This window comes from Macrotis lagotis, chromosome 6 (genome assembly GCF_037893015.1).
Source record: "Macrotis lagotis isolate mMagLag1 chromosome 6, bilby.v1.9.chrom.fasta, whole genome shotgun sequence".
NCBI lineage: Eukaryota > Metazoa > Chordata > Mammalia > Peramelemorphia > Peramelidae > Macrotis > Macrotis lagotis.
The window spans coordinates 209,689,233-209,707,821 of NC_133663.1; the positions used below are offsets into that span (position 1 = coordinate 209,689,233).

General features: G+C 32.9%; 1 protein-coding gene and 1 long non-coding RNA gene across 5 annotated transcripts in view; one reads left to right on the forward strand and one right to left on the reverse strand.

The window, feature by feature from the left end:
* The window catches only part of LOC141491388 (uncharacterized), a 91,605-nt gene extending 89,710 nt beyond the window's left edge, over positions 1 to 1,895 (forward strand). For all 3 annotated transcript variants that reach the window (XR_012469590.1, XR_012469591.1, XR_012469592.1), the window contains one exon: positions 1,487 to 1,895. This is a non-coding gene — a long non-coding RNA (uncharacterized LOC141491388). The remainder of the gene's footprint in view (positions 1 to 1,486) is intronic.
* CADM2 (cell adhesion molecule 2) overlaps positions 1 to 18,589 on the reverse strand; it is a 210,708-nt gene that overhangs the window by 11,198 nt on the left and 180,921 nt on the right. The gene's annotated exons all lie outside the window — the stretch shown is intronic.

Consider the following 18,589-nt stretch of genomic DNA (forward strand, 5'->3'; position numbering starts at 1 on the left):
AGAGTTGCTTAGACCCCACAGGCTACATGCTTGGGGACTCCTGTTTAATGGTCCTTTGGATGGAAACTGCCTATGGCTCAGGTAAATGATTTTTGTACCTCAGATAAAAGTTATTTCTTTTCCCCCACTGAGACCTCGTAGTGTGCCTACAGGCAATTTCTCCTTATTCTTTTGGCCCATCTTTTTCACCTACTCAACTATTCAAGCTGATGTTGTTAAAGAGGCTTCTCAGGCAGTTCTTTGTATGACCTTTCTCCATAAAGTATAATCTGGGTTAGGGTGAGTAAATTCTTTTAACCTCTTATTTACTTTGGGCAGCATACTTTTCTGTACTAGTGTTTTGTGACTGGGTTTATACACCCATTTTCCCACCCTTTCTTCATTGGAATATTTTATTTTTATTATGTCCTGCCACACAAAATATACATAAATTTTTCATAAGCCTAAAGAAGATCCCACAACACGAGTGTAAGAGGATTTCTAATTTCTAATTAGAAATAGTGAGTTTTTTTTTAAAATAACATTTGTCATCAAAGCAGCAGAACTGTTGTCTCTGCTTCTATCTGTGCAAGGAACTAGATACAAATACATTTTAAAAGAAAAACAAAACAAACAAAAGTCCTTCATTTCCAAGACTTCAAGGAGGTTGCATTTTACTGGGAGAGACAACAGTAAGATAGAAAGATACTTAGGTAGATAAGGGGAGAGATAATGAAATTACAAGGTAATTGCTAGAAGAAGTTACAATTCAGATTACAATGTAATTTGAAAGAAGGAAGGAAACAAGCATTTTTAAAGGTCTATTATGTGTCAGGCACTGTGGTATTTTAAAAATTTTGCCTTATAAATTCTTCACAATTAACCTACAAGGTAGATTGCTATTATTGTTAGTCTCTATTTTACAGTTAAGGAAACAAGAGGACAGCAGTTAAGGGACTAGCTCAGGGTCACATGGTTGACTATCTATTACTACTACTGCTACTATTACCACTACTACTACTACTACTACCACTGCTACTACTACTGCAATTACACTACTATTACTACTACTACTACTAGCAACTACGATTACTGCTGCTACTGTTGCTGCTGCTGCTTCTGCTGCTGCTGCTACTACTACTACTACTACTACTCCTCACTGAAGCAGAATTTTATCTCAGGCTTTTCTGACTCTAGGCTCCATATTCTGTTTAGTATATTACTTATCTGTCCCTTTGAGAAGGAAGATCACTATAAAAGAAGCTATTTTTTAATAATATTTGCCTCTCTAAATAAATAAATAAAAGTTCTTTAAGTAAAAATGTAAAAAAATTCAAGAATTAGAGTTGGGAAGAAAGTACACACCAAGATTGTGCACCATGAAATAGTCTATTTGATTATAATGTGAAGGGAAATGATATAAAATAAAACTGAAAAGATATTGGAGCCAAAACCTGGAAACTTTAAATAATAAACTGGAAAATTTTATATTTGTTTTTATTTCTAGAGCAAAAAGAGACATACTGCAGTTTTTTTTATCATGAAATGAGATTGTTATTTTGAAAATTGTGGAGCAAAATGGGAGATGAATTTGGAGACATTTGTGGTAATTTTGGAGGGAAATAATGATGAGTTCAACTACAGTGAATGGAGAGAAGGGGCTGAATATGAGGAGAAATGTAGAGTAGTCCAGATATGAGTGATGCAGTAGAAGAAAGCGACAAGCAAGACTTCACCTCTTCATAGTGATGATCAGAGAAGGAGGATAATTTGGAGGAGGAACAGATGATGAATTTGATTAGGAACAAACTGAATCTCAAATGTTTGTGTGACATCTGGGGACAAATATTTAGCAGTCAACTGTGATACTAGAGTAATAATCCCCAGAAGAAAGGAAATAAATGTTCTGAAATGTCTATTATGTGTCAGGCACTATGGTAAGCATTTTAAAAATTTTGCCTCATATAATCTTGTAACATATCTGAAAGATGTTCAATACCATTATGGATTTAAAAGGACATCTGTGGAATAATTTGGTGCATAACACCATTTTAACATTATTTCTATGGAAATATATAGTTCAAATAATTGTAGGTATGTAACAAGCAGAGAACTTGATTACATAATGAGTTAAATAGGCTTTCTGTGGTCTTGTTTGGACCAAGAGAAGCCACTCTATTATTAAAACTTTTGCTCTACTATTTGAAAAGGCATAGGGCAGTGGATAAAGCACTGGCCCTGGAATCAGGAGTACCTGAATTAAAATCTGGCCTCAGACACTTAATAATTACCTAGTTGTGGGGCCTTGGGTAAGCCACTTAACTCCACTGCCTTGCCAAAAAAAAAAAAACCCTAAAAAAAAGGCATAGGACAATAAACATTCTAAGAAATTAGCAGTTGTGATTCCAGCTCTAAGAGAAACCTTTCTCTACTTTTAGGACAAAACATTTCTAAATTTATATGGATTATTTGGGGGACAAAGGAATTAAAAGTGCTCTATTTTACCTGTTTCCCAGTCTCAGAAGAAAAGATTCCTTTAAGGAAAATGCTATTTTCCATTAATTAATTGTCCAATATTTTGGGCAACCCAAAAATCCTGAACCACCTATTAAGATGAAGCATTAATTGAGGGGATGCTCATCAACTGGAGAATGACTAAACAAGTTATGGTACATGAATACTGTGGAGTATTATTGTTCTATAAGAAACAATAAATGGTCCAACTCTAGAGAAGTATGGAATGACTTACAGGATCTAATGCTGAACAAAGGGAGTAGAGCCAAGAGAACAATTTACACATCAACATTATGAGATGGACAATCTTAATGGAAGCAACCCCTCTTGGCAGTCCTGAGAGTTAGGACAACCCAGAGATAAAACAACAGTCTTTGACAGATTATGGATTATATTATCCCCAACCAGAGGATGAAAAACAAAACAAAACAAAACACACAGAAAAATAAAACATCCCTACTGAATCGGATGAACACTTTATAAAAATTATCTCTTATGTATCTCTTTCCCTTAATCCTAATTCCTCATGCCAAAAATTACTAATTTGTAAATATGTTTAACAAAATATGTATGTAAAATGCTAACCTGACTGTTCCAAACTGAGGGAAGCAGAATGGGAAGGGAGGGTGGAGGGAAACTTTGTAACTTGGAAATAAGCATGTACAAATGTATGAAAATAAATATTTTAAAAAAAGATGAAGCATTTCATGAGAACGATATGTCATCACCACTTAATACTTCTTGAAGAGATACTCTTACCTCTTCTATCTGTGTTCCAACTCTCTCTTTTGATTAAATTTATATTCGTTTCTTCTATAATTCAGAATTAATTCCTTTGTATATTCCCTGCCTTCTTGAGTAAGGACTCTTGGACTACATTATTTCTCTTCATGGACTAGTCTTTTTCTAATCTTAATCCCAGTTTGATTTCCTGTTTAACATCCCCTAACACTGCTGTTCTTATGATTAAGGTTCTCTACCCAAGTGTATAGTATCTAATAAATCACAATACCTTAAATTTCATTTCTCACATGTCTAATTATTCCACACAACTATTTCCTGTTGCTTTCAGTTGAAAAGTTTTCACTATTGTACAATACAAGCATAAAGCATACCAGGCAGTTTGGGAACTTAGTCTTTACATCATACTATGATAGAGATTTGTTGTGTTCTAATCAACTGACTTAAAAATATTTTTTTTTGACAGAAGCCCAAATACATGCCTATATCCTTTATGCATTTAGTGGCTGAAATGGAAAGACACGAGATTAGAACAACACCAAGATATTGTTCTTCAGTAACCAAGTGGATTTTCCTAATCTGGATTTTCCCCTCTAAAACTGTAGACCTAAATCTATCCATGACTGTCCATTTTGTCCATTATCAACCATATTTTCCCATAAGTGGAATTTGTGGACCGGTCATCAGTCATGTCATGCTTTCACTATATAATCAACCTGTAATCTACCTCTCCCCACAATTAGCTTCCTTTGTGTCTTTTTTAAATGCTTTGCCTATATAATTTATTGTTTTTGATATATTACACCCTGAATATGTCCATCATGGGATTCTCTTTTGCTTTTTGGTGATTTTCATAGACTATAATATTTCTTAACTTGTAGTCATGTACTTTCATGCTAGTATAAAATGAAATACAATATCTACCAGTCTATACTATACTAAGGGGGCTTAATTATTTAAGTACAAAAGGCAGTGAGTTTCAGTAAATTATGGATTCTAAAGATAATATTAGAGAGTGAAAGTGTTGTTTGGTTAAAGAGTGAGGTTACAGTGGAGTTTACTGGAACTAGAAAACAAATTCTGAAAATGCTTTCTCTCCAACTTTGTTCTTGTTTAACAAACTCAATGGACACAGACACTAGGATATTGTCTATAATGAGAGAATTAATGTGAAATATATATTACCAAATGCATTCCTGTAACACACACAAAGCAATTGCAATAAGGCTATGCTTACATTGTGACAACGCATCCAATTTAAGCAAACATGAAATTTGCATATCTCATGAATTAATAGAGCGTGACAAAAAAGATCTTGAGAAATAGGTAGGCAAAATAATGCCAACAGAAGCTGCGACCAATTTCCCTAAGGAAAGACCAACTCAAGAATTAATGACTGACAGATCTGTCTATGAAACAATGCTGGCCTGACAAGTGAATATGAAGCACGATTATCTTTTTTACAATTGTGTCCCACATCTTTGCTGAAAACCTTTGGGCTTACTGCCTTGTCATTTCCTGACATAGAACTGCATGCCTGTTCTGCACAGAATACAACTTTTCATTCTTACAATTAAAATAGTTCTCCTTGGATTGACAAATTCAAGAACCCCTTAAAATGAGGGATTAATTTAAATCAGTTACATTAAAGCTGATGAAAAGTAGCAATATGGATAGCAAAATACAGTATATGCTGTCTTGAGATCATGAAAATTCCTTTCATGATAGTAAATAGTACCTAAATATGTTCCAGTATTTTAATGATCTCCAAGTATTTATACTTTTTTTATGCTAACGATGGATTTTTCAGTAAGAAATCAAGGGAAACTGCTGTCTACAGGAAGATTCTGTGACCTTCACAGATGTCATCAAATATTTAAACCTAAAATAAATCATATTCTAATTGTGACAGAAAATTCAATGTAGTCATTACCATCCTTCTAAAGTTGGCACAATCATCTACTTCTATTCCTGTAATCAGTATGTTGTTTGGTTAGTTTATGGTCTGTGTTTATGTGTGTTTGTGTGTGTGTGTGTGTGTGTGTTTGTGTGCGTGCCAAGCACTACAAAGTGGTCTTATATCATAAATATGGATAATAGAAGAATGAGCAACTTTCTGAAGAACTCATTGTAAGCTAATGGCTGAGTTAACACTGGAACTCATGACATGTCTCCATCTCTTTTATTCATTTTGTTCAACAAATTATTGACCTGACCAGTATGTCAAGAATTAATTTATATACTTTAATTTTTTTTTTACTTTAAAAAAAGTAAAATAGAAAATTTGACTTCTTTTTCTAATGATATCAAGCAAGTAGTCCAATTATTAACAATTTTTGTATCATGAATATAGGAAACTAGAAACCTTCTAAAGGGTGAATGTGATTGAAATGTTGAAATATATTTAACAATTTCAGAGAATGTCTTTGATGAAAAGGTAAAAGATTGCTATTAACCATGAAGAAAACATGACTTTAATTTTATTTTGACTGAACAATGCCTTTAGAAGCTCTTCTACTCTATGTCATTAAATTACTTTAATTTTAATTAATCTAATTAATTTAAATTTAATTTAATTTAAAATAAAGCCATGGTAATAAGTAAATAAATTCAATGATACTTCAATCACTGAAATATGAGATGGCAGTTAAATTGCCAGTAGTATATGTCATTTTGGTATATTGTTAAAAAAATAAGTATTGGGAAGCTAATGTCAGAAAGATTTTGTTTTTTTAAATGATCTTTTTAATTGAAGACATAAAATCCTATGCAAGTTTTTGTTGCTGTTTAGAACAACTGAAATAGATAAGGCTAGAGTTCCTTTATTTGTTTGTTTTTTTGTGAGGCAATGGGGTTAAGTGACTTGCCTGGGGTCACATAGCTAGGTAATTCTTAAGTGTCTGAGAGCACTTTTAAACTCAGGTCCTCTGGACTCCAGGGCCACCTGGCTGCCACTAAAATGTCAGAGTTCTTAATCAAATAGTTAAACTCATAAATGATTTCTTACTTCATGTTTAGTTTAATATCATTCCTCTTATTTATGCTATACCACTGTGATATTTATGCTATACCACTATATTCTTCATTTAATCATCACATGCTTGATAAAATTTATTGTCCTAAATCCACACTCACTTGGAAACTTAAAAAAAAAATCTTCCATTTCCTGCAATTTTAAATACAAGTTAATCTATAAAAGGTCATATTTTCTTTGAACACCTTTGGGTAGTTGATAATTTTGTTGGAAATGCCATTTTTCAACCTTTCTGGAGAACAGTTGAAATTATGCTCAAAAGATAATAAAAATGTGTATACCCTTTGATCCAACAATACCACTATTGGGTCTATACCCTGAAGAGATTATGAAGAAAGCTACAAACATCACTTGTACAAAAATATTCATAGCAGCCCTGTTTGTAGTGGCAAAGAATTAGAAATCAAGGGGATGTCCAAATTGAACAAATTGTGGTACATGTATGTTATGGAACACTATTGTTCTGTTAGAAACCAGGAGAGATGGAATTTCAGAGAAGCCTGGAAGAACTTTCATTATTTGATGCTCAGCGAGATGAGCAGAAACAGAAAAATATCATACACCCTACCAACAACATAGGGTGATGATCAACCTTAATGGACTTGCTCATTCCATCAGTGCAAAAATCAGGGACAATTTTGTTGGGTATACCATCTGTATCTAGAGAAAGAACTTGGGAGTTTAAAAAAGAGCAAAGACTATTCCTTCAATTTTTTAAAGAAAGTTTTTATGTACTACATAATTCTGCCATCTCTAATATTTTGTTTTTTCCTCAAGGATGTATTTTTTCCTCTCAATACATTCAATTTTGATCAATGCATAACATGGAAACAATATAAAGATTATCAGATTGCCTTCTGTGGGGAGGTGGGGTTGGGGGAAGGAATGGGGTGCGGAGTGTAAAATTCAAAACCTTACCAAAAAATGATAGGCAGAAACTACTATTGTTTATAATTGGAAAACAAAATATTTTAAAAATAGAAAAGGAAGGAAAAAAATAAAAAAAAAAGAATAATGCACACTATTTATCAGTATTCAGTAAGGTCTTCATTATCTATTATTTTACCAATTAGGAAACTATGGAAACTGCATTTCTCATTTTCCCCCAATATAGGTCTTTGTTCTTTAAACCTAGATGGAAGCTAATGGGAACAGAGGTAGACTGGAAATGAGATTAGAGGTACCTTTGGGTAAATTTTGATATGACAATTATTAGCATTTGGGGAATTAAAAAATAATTGTTTTATGTGGCTTTTGGAATAATGGTGATTCATAAAAGTCATTCTGGTACAAATAAAATGAAAATAAAATTTGTAACTAGTCAGGTACTACAGTTCTCTGCACATACCATTTAAGATGTTTCTACTCTACCAGTCATTCTAGTGATTTAGTACTATTTACATCAATGTATAACTGATTTCCACTAGGTCATAGCTAGCACTAACACTTGCACTTGACAGACTCATTTTCTACCTTCTCTTGAGATAGCAGGAGGGGATTTAATCAAAGGTCCAGTGTAATTACTATGTGTATTTCAGATTAAATAAATGTGATAAAAGTTTCCATCTAGCTCTTGATCAAACGCGTTAAGAGATGCTGATTTCCAGTGACATATTACAATATGTTTGTTGTAAAAAGTCCCTGATGCCATAATGTAAATTACTTACATTTGGGATTACTTGACTAAGGAAGAAAGAAATATTACTCACTTCTTAAGTGCTGCCCACTGGGAGTTTGTGAGATGTGGTCTAATCTTAAACTTGTTAAGCAAGACATTAAGAAATAATGTAGCCATGTTTGTTTTACTAAATGACTATTGTGCTCAAACTATTTGAAGAAGACAGCCTCAGTTTTATAGCAGCTTGAACTGTGTTCCTTATGACAAAAGTCTGCATTACATCTAAGTGGACTTGAAATTAAGATAAATAAATGTTTGGCTCTTGTATGTAGTAAGTAATAAAATCTTGAAATACATATTATAGTATTTATAACATGTATGTATATATTAAATTATTTATTTATCTTATACATTTTAAGAAACGTTTATTTTAAAATTTTCAATATTTTTAGAAATGTTGAGTTCCAAATTCTCTTCCTCCTTCCCCCCCAAAAAAGTTGATATAAGTATTTTTGCTCAAATAGGTCCTTTTGCATGTTCTTTTCTTAGATTTAGTAATGGTATTGTTGGGTCAAAGAATGTGCAGTTATATAGCCTTTTGTTCTCTAGAATAAATAGATTAGTTCACAACTCCATCAATACTGCACTAATGTTCCCAATTTTCCCCCATCATCTCTAGCATTTGTCATTTTCCTTTTTTGTCATGTTAGTCAATCTGATAAGAATGAGGTAGTACTTCAGATGTTTTAATTCATATTTCTCTAATCAGTGATGGTTTAAAACATTTTTTAAGGTTACTATAGATGACTGATTTTTCTTCTGAAAAGTAGCATTCATATCATGTGACCATTTTAAAGCTGGAGCATGGTTCTATAAATTTGGGGACTTTCCCTGTATTTGAGAAAAAAGGCCTTTTCAGAGAAATTTGATGCAAATTTTTTTTCCCTATTTTACTTCTAATTTTGTTGCATTAATTTTTATTTTTTTAAATATTTCTAAATTAAGGGACAAATAGGTGATACAGGAAATAGAGCACTGTATCTGCAGGCAAGTAGGAAGATCTGAGTTCAAATTCAGACTTAGACACATACTAGCTGTATGACCTTAGTCAAGTCACAATATCTTTTTGCCTCGTTTACTTATCTGTAAAATAGTTACACCTTGAGAAGTAAATTGTAAACAACTTCAGTATTTCTGCCAAGAAAACTCATCAACAAAAATTAATCATATAGAATCAGACAGGACTGAACAACCACAGAAGAATCAAAATTTTCTATTTTACTTTCTTAAATCCCTTCAAACTCCAAGTTTCCAATTAGTTTTTAATCTATTTTCTACAGTCCTTTATTAAATTTAATTTTTATTGCATTGTAGTTTGAAAGAGGTACATTTAATATTTATTCTTATTTTAAATTTGGTTATGAAGTTTTTCCTGTCCCACAAATGGCCTAATTTATATGAAGATGCAACATTCTTCCGAGAAAAAAAGTATATTTTCCATTTCCATTCAGTATTCTCCAGAGATATATCATATCTAACTTTTTTAGCATTTTATTAATCTCCTTACTTTCTCTTTGGTTTATTTTATGGTTAGTTTAGCTAGCTCTGAAAAGAGAATATTGCAGTCTTCCATGAATATAGATATAATGCATGTATGAATAAATACACACACATCACACACATGCACAAACACACACATATACATAAATGTATTGCTTTATCTGAGATCATGATTGCCATCTCTGCCTCTGAACCAATTTAGATGTGAATTCCCCTCCCTATTTTAAAAACTCTTCCTTGTATGTCTCTTAAATGAGATAATTTCCCCCATTCTTCTTCTCCATTTTCCCTTCTTATAGCATTTCTCTCCCTCTCACATCCATTTTTTACACCAAACAAGCATAAGTAACTCACTCCTGGGGGTCAGCTAGGATAGAGCACTGGCCCTGGAGTCAGGAAGACCTAAGTTCAAATGTGACCTCAGACACTTAATGAATACCTAGCTGTGTGACCTTGAGCAAGTCACTTAACTCCACTGCCTTGCAAAAAAAAAGTAACTCACTCCTATATCCTCTTGCTATATAGATTCTTCTAACTGCCCTAATAATTACTCCCTTCTGATCTTTTCATGAGGAATGCAGGGAAGTCCTCTATTTCATTAAAAAAAAACATTTCCCCTTGAAGAATTACACTTAGTTTTCCTGGATAGGTATCTTTTAGTTGCAATCTACATTATTTTTCCTTCCAGAAGACCATATTCCAAGTCCTCAACTCCTTAAATTGTTTTTGATCTTGACTATGACTCAATAGGTTTGAATGATTTCTTTTTTCTATTTGAAACATTTTCTCTTTGACCTTAGAACTTTGACATTAGATTATAATATTCCTCACACTTTTCATTTGGGTATATCTTTTAGATGAAAAACTGTAAATTCTTACAATTTCTATTTTTGCCCTCTGATCCTTTGATATTGGGACAGTCTTCCTTGAAAATTTCTTGAAATCTGATGTCCTGGCTCTTTCTTCAATCATGACTTTCAAGTAAGCCAATCTTAAATTTTCTCTTAGTTTTATTTTCCAGATAAGTTGTTTTTTACAATAAGATATTTCAAATTTTCTTCTATTTTTTTCCAGTGAACTGTTCTCCACTTGGTCAATTCTACTTTTAAGAATTATTTTCTTCATAATATTTTGTGCCTCTTGTATAATTTTCTTACTTTGTTTTCATTTCTTTCCCCAATTTACTTCTATCACTCTTATTTGATTTTGAAAATAATTTTTTATTATTTGTCAGGGATTCTTATTGGACTTGTATCCAATTCCCATTTTTCCTTTGAGACTTTGCTTTAACTGTTTTGCCATTATTTTCCTCTGTATTTGTGTCTTGATCTTCCTTGGTCACCATAATAGCTTTAGGGTTTTGATGTTGTTATTTGTTTATTTTTCCACTTTTATTTCTTGATTTTTGAACTTTATATTAATGATGGACTCTGACACCAGATGAAGTAGGGGGGAATCTCTGCCTCAAGATTCAGACTTTTTCATACTGCTGTTTTTGGAGTTAGTTTTGTGGGTTTGGATGTTTTTGGAGTTTCCAAAATGGTGTTTTCTAAGTAGATGTGTGAACACATTGCTCTCTTGTTCTCATTCTGGTTCTTACCCAGGAAAAGCCCCTAATCTCTTGAAACCATAAATAATTCTGTTTTGAAAGATCCTTGATACCTTGGGTTAGGAAATTACATTGCCTCTCAGGGTTTATATTCCCTTTTGACTGACAAAAAAAAAATCTCTGTTCTTGAACTGTGACCTCAAATGGGAATAGAAAATAGAATTTTCAAATAGTGCCTGGTCCTGCACCCAGAGCTAGCACAGGGGTTTTCCTGTAACCCTTTTCTGACTTGTTGTCAGGTTTTTTGGTTTTGTTTTAGTTTGGTTGTTTTTTACCATCTCTGGTTTGAGAGCTCATGTTGCTATCACCTAATCCTACCACTGTTATTTCATAGATTTGGGTTCTGAGCTAGCCTATACTCCCATGTCAAAAATTTCTCTTTCCAACCTTATAAGTTGTCTTGAAGGAAGAATGCCTCACTCTGACTTTATGGTGGTTCTGCCTCTCCAGAATTCAATTTGAGGTATTTGGAGTTGTTTGGAGGCAATTTTGAGGAAGAGCTTGGTTAAGTGCTCTTCTATTCCACCACCTTGGCCTTCCATAAAATACAATACATTATTACATATCTATATACAGATCTAATATTATATATATAATATATATATATACAGATTAGAAAATCAGGATATTGAACAATACTGTATTGTCAGTAATGAAGCTTTATATATTTCCACAGAGAAGTTATATAAAAGAGGAGAGGGATAATGAATAGATCTTTGCTTTCACTGGCAATGGAAACACCTAGTTGAGAAAACTCTATCATTGTATGTTGCAAGATTTGTTTAAATTACAAATTTCAGAGATTTAGGGGACTAGGAGATTAAGAATCTTGCTCAGTCTCACAGATGTCAGAATGTCGAGTATACCATGTGCCAGAATCATAATTTTGACTCCAGTCCCACTGTAGTCCCACTCCCTCTCTTATGCTATGTCACTGATATGTCATATCATAGAGACTGAGTGGTATAATGGATAAAGTATGGAGGCTGGAATCATAAAGCTCTGGATTAAATTCCATCTCTAAAATATATAAGCTTTATGACCCTGGGCCATCTATTTTATTTCAGTATTGCCATATCAATGACAGGATTATAGAGTAAGCACAAAAATTAGTTGGCATTTATTTAATTTAAATAGAGGATTGGAAATAAAAGTGAAAAACAGAATCACTAAACTTCAGAGGTAAAAGAAACCTACAAAGTCCATTGGATTCAATCCATATCTAAAAAAGAATCGTCCATACAACATATGCAGCAATTGTACATCTGGTCTTTGCTTAAATTCCTCCAGTGAGAACAAAAACAAAATCATAGTACCTCTCAAATCAGAACATTCCAATTTTAGATAGGTCTGATTCTTATGCTGTTTTGTCTTACAACAAACCTAAATTTGCTTCTTTGCTCCTAATGAGAGGGTTTGTTTCTGTTAGAAACTGATGGACTGAGGAAAGAGTGCAAAAGAATAATAGATTCACAGAACAGAAGGAAAATACAGCTCACTTTCAATTATATATTCAAGTATATTTGAGGTAACTCCAGGGGTTTCTCTGAACATGGTTGGTAGAAGAAAGAAGACTGTCAGGAATATGTGAGTAAAAGAAAAAAGATATTCTTTAGCTAAAGACAATAAAGGATCAACTAATTAATCGATAAACAAGAATTTATTAAATGCCAACAAAGTGCCAGACTATTGACATGTCTAAATACAGGTATTTACAATATTTTTTTTCCTTTGTTTTCATACATAACTGGGTAGTATGATGAATGAGAGTACCTTCTTGGAGTCAAGAAGAACTGAGCTCAAATTTGATCTTAGAAACATAACTATGATCCTAGGCAAGTCACTTATCTTCTCTACTTTCCTGTTTCCTCATCTGCAAAATGGGGATAATGACAACATATACCTCCCAGGATTGTTGTGAGGATCACATTAGATAATAATTGTAAATTTTTATTATAGTAATTAGCTATTGTTATTGTTCATATATATGTCAGCCATAAACTTCAAATATAATCAAGAAGTCAGGGAGATATCTGTAATAAAAACCTCAAATTAAAATAGGGTTCAAATGTCTCAAAAAATGTTTCAAACCATCATCATTATGTATGTATACATATATATATATATATGTATGCATGTATATATAGATATATACGTGTGTATGCTCACATTCACATATTTCAATAATATTTTATCTTATTAAAATACTCAAGGAATTTATAAATATTGTTGCATTCACTATTAATTTCAAGAACTCTGTGTCCCCGATAACTGGAAAGAGTAAGTGCCCATCTTTATAAAAAAAAAAAGGAGAAAAGATGACTAGAAATTATATAAAAACTGACTTAAGTTAAATACCTGAAAAGCTATTATAATAAATCACCCATCAATCAATGAATTTGAATCCATCTAAAAAGGCACAGACTATTCTCCATCTTAGTGATTTCATCCATTCCCCTGGCCTCAATTATCTTCACAGAAGTGATTCAGAGACTTCTTGTTACCCAATAGGATAAAATAATATATCTTCAGCCTGACATTTAAAGCCCTTTCACAATCTGGCTCAAACCTATCTTTTCAGACTTCTTATTAACTTTGTTCACTTATGTATATTCCAGTCAAACTGCCATACTTGCCATTCCCAGTCTTGAAAGTAAATCTCCTATACTGATGTCTTCACCCAAAGATGGCCCAAGTGGAGCTTTGAAGTACAAGAAGACTGTGTCTTGCCTTAGCTCACACAGAACACTTTACTTCCAAACTGTTCTATTTTTATTCTTTGACTTCTATTTTTTTCGCCATCACCTTTGCTCCATAAGATCTGGTTGCCATCATCACCAATATCTAAAACTGCATCAAAGACCTATTTCTGAATTAAATGACAATCAATCTTCACTTTTCTTGACTTGATACATTTGATATTATTGACAAAACTGGTATTCTTTAAATTTTCTTTTCCCCTGGTTTCCATTATTTAATACTGTTCTTTTTCTTGTCCAAACTTTCTTCCATTCCTTCTTGCTATTTGTCCCCATGGATTCTAACTATAAATGCTATCCAATAATCTCTTCTGGTACTGCTATCACTCTGGTTCAGGTCCTCACTACCTCAAATTTGACAACTGCAATAGTATGTGAATTACTCTCCCTGCATCAAATCTCTTCCTACTCCAGTTCATTCTCCATCCAGGTTGCATAATTGATCCTACTAAAAGTGAAAGTCAGATCATATCACTCCCTTTTCCCCTATTCACTAAACTATAGTGGATCTTTGTTAGCTCCAGGATCAAATTTAAAATCCTCAGTTTGTTTTTAATGCATTCATAACCTAGTTTCTTCATATTTTTCTGGTCCTCTTATACTTTGCTCCTCTGTGATACTGTTTAGATGTTTTTTTTTAACAAGACAATCCATTTTCTTACTTTATACAGTAAACAAATGCTTAAGCATCTAATAATAAAATAAATTATCTTAAAGCTGAAATTGATGGAATTTTATTCTCTGTTAACTGATAACTTTATTGTTAATTGGAGAACTATAAAATTATAAAAGTTGTAAAACTTCAGATGTTCTTTATAGGCCCTAAAACTATTTTAAATAGCTCAAAATATAAACTATTAAGCACTATAAAATTGTGTTGTAGTATAGATATATTTTGTTAAATACTTAATGTATTTTATCCTTGAGTTCACACTCATTCAAGTTGTAAGTTCCAGTACCACAATGAACTGTATATAGCTTTCTTGTAGAATTGTAGATTCAAAATAGCAAATGATCAGAATATTATCACTTATTTACATCTGAATTATCTGATAACATACACTTGTCAGTTATTTTCCAAATTATCCACCTTAAGTCATTCCATCTTGTACTTTTATTGCAAGGATATGTATAGTTCATTGACTTTAATTTCTTCTAAACTATTAAAATTTTAATGGTTGTATGTAAAATATAGAGCATCTCAAATGCATTAAAAAGTTTCCTTTTAGCTATTGCTTTCTTATACGTTTTATTATAGCAGTTGGTAAGAAGGGAAAGAAACCTTTCATGTCATTAAAATTCCAGTTTGTATTTATATTACATTGTTTACTGAATGTTTAAAGTCTGTTCTAACCATAGCACAGCTGTCCTTTAAAACACAAGCTGTTTTTAAACTTTATGTACCTACTTGACACCTGGCAAATAAATCAAATGTAAGACTATTCTGAAAAAAAAAAATAATGACCTTCTTTGACTCAGTATGGAAGCAAATGTATCTATCTGAAGTATTTTGTGTAAAACATTCTAATACAGGTTGTGTAGGGAAAAAAAAATTGATCTTTCCTTTTAACCTTACCATCTCACCAATGGTAATACATTCCAAGTAGAGCAAAAATAGAAAGTTTTTCATAAAAACCCAGATATTCATAGAATTTTTTGATAAAGAAAAAAATCAAAGTGTTTTAACAATTAACTAGGGAGAAAATGATGAAATTATGTTATATAAATGTAACACATATATAAAATACAATGAGAAAGTATGTCCTAATAGATTGAAAAACAGTCTTATAGTCATACAGGTTTTTGTTCAATTCCTTCTTCTGATACATATTTGATATATGACCTTAGCTAAACAGAGCCTAATCAATTTTCTAAGTCTAAATTGAATAGAAGGTGCTAAGCTATAAAGGTAAAGGAAATTTCCTTTCCAGGAATTCTGGAGTTTGAAGGCCTAGGCAATTTCTTCCCATCTTAACTGAGACAGTATATTTTTGAAGTAGAGGGTTACGGGATTTAATCTGAGAAAGGAGGGATTAGATGGTGGAACTCTGCCATGCTGACTGAAGCAATGAGGGGGCTCCTTGAATGCAGGGAAAGTTGAAGCCTGGGGCAGTCAATACTGAGTGAATAGTAGCACAACAGCATTCTGATAATAAAAAGATGGGGTGGGATGGGGACTGTGGAGCTAAGGAATAAGAATTCAGACACAATAGCCTGAGTTCTGAAGGCTTGGACTCTCGTAGCTAGGCCTCTACTTTCTTCGAGTTTTTTTGTTTTTGTTTTTAGGTTTTTTGCAAGGAAATGAGGTTAAGTGACTTGCCCAAGGTAAGCAGGTATTTATTAAGTGTCTAAGGTTGGATTTGAACTCAGGTCCTCCTGATCTCCAGAGTCAGTGCTCTATCCACTGTGCCACCTAGCTGCCCCAGCCTCAACTTTCTTGGACAACAGACACTTAAAGGAGTGACTGATATTGCTGAGTGTTCACTGTAAGGACAGTTAGGTTTAACTAAGTTTCTTGATGAATGCTGCCCGCAAGGACTTTCTGTGAGGTTTTTTGAATAACTATTCCTGTTTCCTGAAAGAGTCTCTAAAATGTGACTAGTCAAAAGTGAACTATAACTTGTGTTTGCTAATTGACTGAATATTGGGGGAGTGTAATGAATTATGCTAGTGTCTCCTTTAATATCCAAAGGACTTATTGGATCAAGGAATCAGATTTCCTCACCCTTCCTGGGGGCTGAGTGGAGTAAGAGAATCTTTTTTGTTGCTGTTGGTCACTCATTTTAATTGTGACGCTCTGAACCCATTTGGGTTTTGTTTTTTTTTTGCAAGGCAAATGGGGTTAAGTGGCTTGCCCAAGGCCACACAGCTAGGTAATTATTAAGTGTCTGAGACCAGATTTGAAACCAGGTACTCCTGACGCCAGGGGCGGTGCTTTATCCACTGCGCCACCTAGCCGCCCCTTCATTTGGGGTTTTCTTGACAAAGGTATTGGGATAGTTTGTTATTTCTTTCTCTACCTTATTTTATAGATGAATAAACTGAGGCAAACAGGATTAAGTGACTTGCCCAGAGTTAGTAGGTGTCTGAGATCAGATTTGAACTCAAGATGAGTTCTCCTGATTTCAAACCCAGTGCTCTATCCACTGCATCACCAGCTGCCCCCAAGTCAATGTTATTGCTCTGATTTTAATAATTTTATAAGTTTCCTAAGTAGAAGAGAAAGAGAGACAGACATACAGACAGATAGACAGAGAAATATGAACAAATGACAGTGCAGGACCCCTAGGCTATTAGGGTCATTAGTGATTCAGATTCAAGAGCATTTTATTTAAGCTCCAGGCTCCTAAATAGATGTGCACCAAGTGAATCATTTAGTGAACCATTTAGAAGGATAAGAAAAGACTAATGGCTAAAAAAAGTCTATCTTCCCCACATTCTCAAATTGTAAGGAAGAACCAATAAAGTCGGGGGGCACCCAGGAAAAGCAAACATTTTTTATGAATTATAAAAGGAAGGGAAGTTTAATTATTGAGCTCAAGTCCTTTTCTATTTGCTTTCTTTTCTAAAATCTTAGAACCTTACCAGAGAATCACTCTTGCTAGTTACAAATGTAACAACCAACTGTGACTGCAGAATTCTGATGACAAATAAGAATGGCAAAATGAGCTGTATCTTTTCAGACCTTTAACTACACTTATTCATTATAAGGGATGCCTTTTTTGTGAAGAGGAAAGGTAATGATAAAGAAGCTCCAAAAGAAAAAAAAAAAGATAACCAATGAAACATTTAAAAGCCTACAGATAGGGGGCGGCTAGGTGGCGCAGTGGATAAAGCACCGCCCCTGGCGTCAGGAGTACCTGGGTTCAAATCTGGTCTCAGACACTTAATAATTACCTAGCTGTGTGGCCTTGGGCAAGCCACTTAAACCCATTTGCCTTGCAAAAAAAAAGAAACCTTAAAAAAAAAGACTACAGATTAGAGAAAGTTCAGACATTATAATTAATCTATTCCTTTAAAAAAAAAACCTGCTCCCAATTGACATTAATGCTATGTAACCAAGGAAATGAGTTAAAACTTAAGTTCTCTTTGTCTGTTCTTTAGATAATGTTCAAATTTATTATTGTGGGTCAAGTTCAAAATAACAAAGGGAATTTTAAAATAAGTAAATAAGTAAAAAAGGTATTTTTGTAATGTTCCTTATTCAGAGTAAATCCTCATAATAAATACTTTTCATTGGCTGAAGAAATGAAATATGTTTAGGGGTATTATTTTGCTTGCTTCACATTTGTTTTCATACTTCTCATACAAAATAATTGATTTGGACAATTAAATCAAAGATTCAAGTAGACATGCTATTTATATAATTTAATTTCATGTAATTTTACTTTATTCCTCCTTTAATCAAAAGATTTCTTTAAATGTTTCTATGAAATATAATTTTACCCTTTTTATTTAAAAATTTTCCAATTTTATTTCCCATGACTATATTTTTCATTCCAACTAAAAAGTTACCTTCAAATCAAAATCATATTGTTCCTTAAGATCCATAGTTATTGATAAACTTTAAATGGCTCTACTTCTTATAATCTTAGTTGTATTATTTCCTCCATTATGCAAATTTCACATGATAGTGGACATATTTTTCCATAAAGTAGCAAGTATTTATGCTTTTGTAAATAATAAAAGTAACTTTCACAAAAAAGCAAACCATGATGATGTCTTTATATAATGCTAAGTAATTAATTATAGATTGTTCCAGACTTGAGACAATT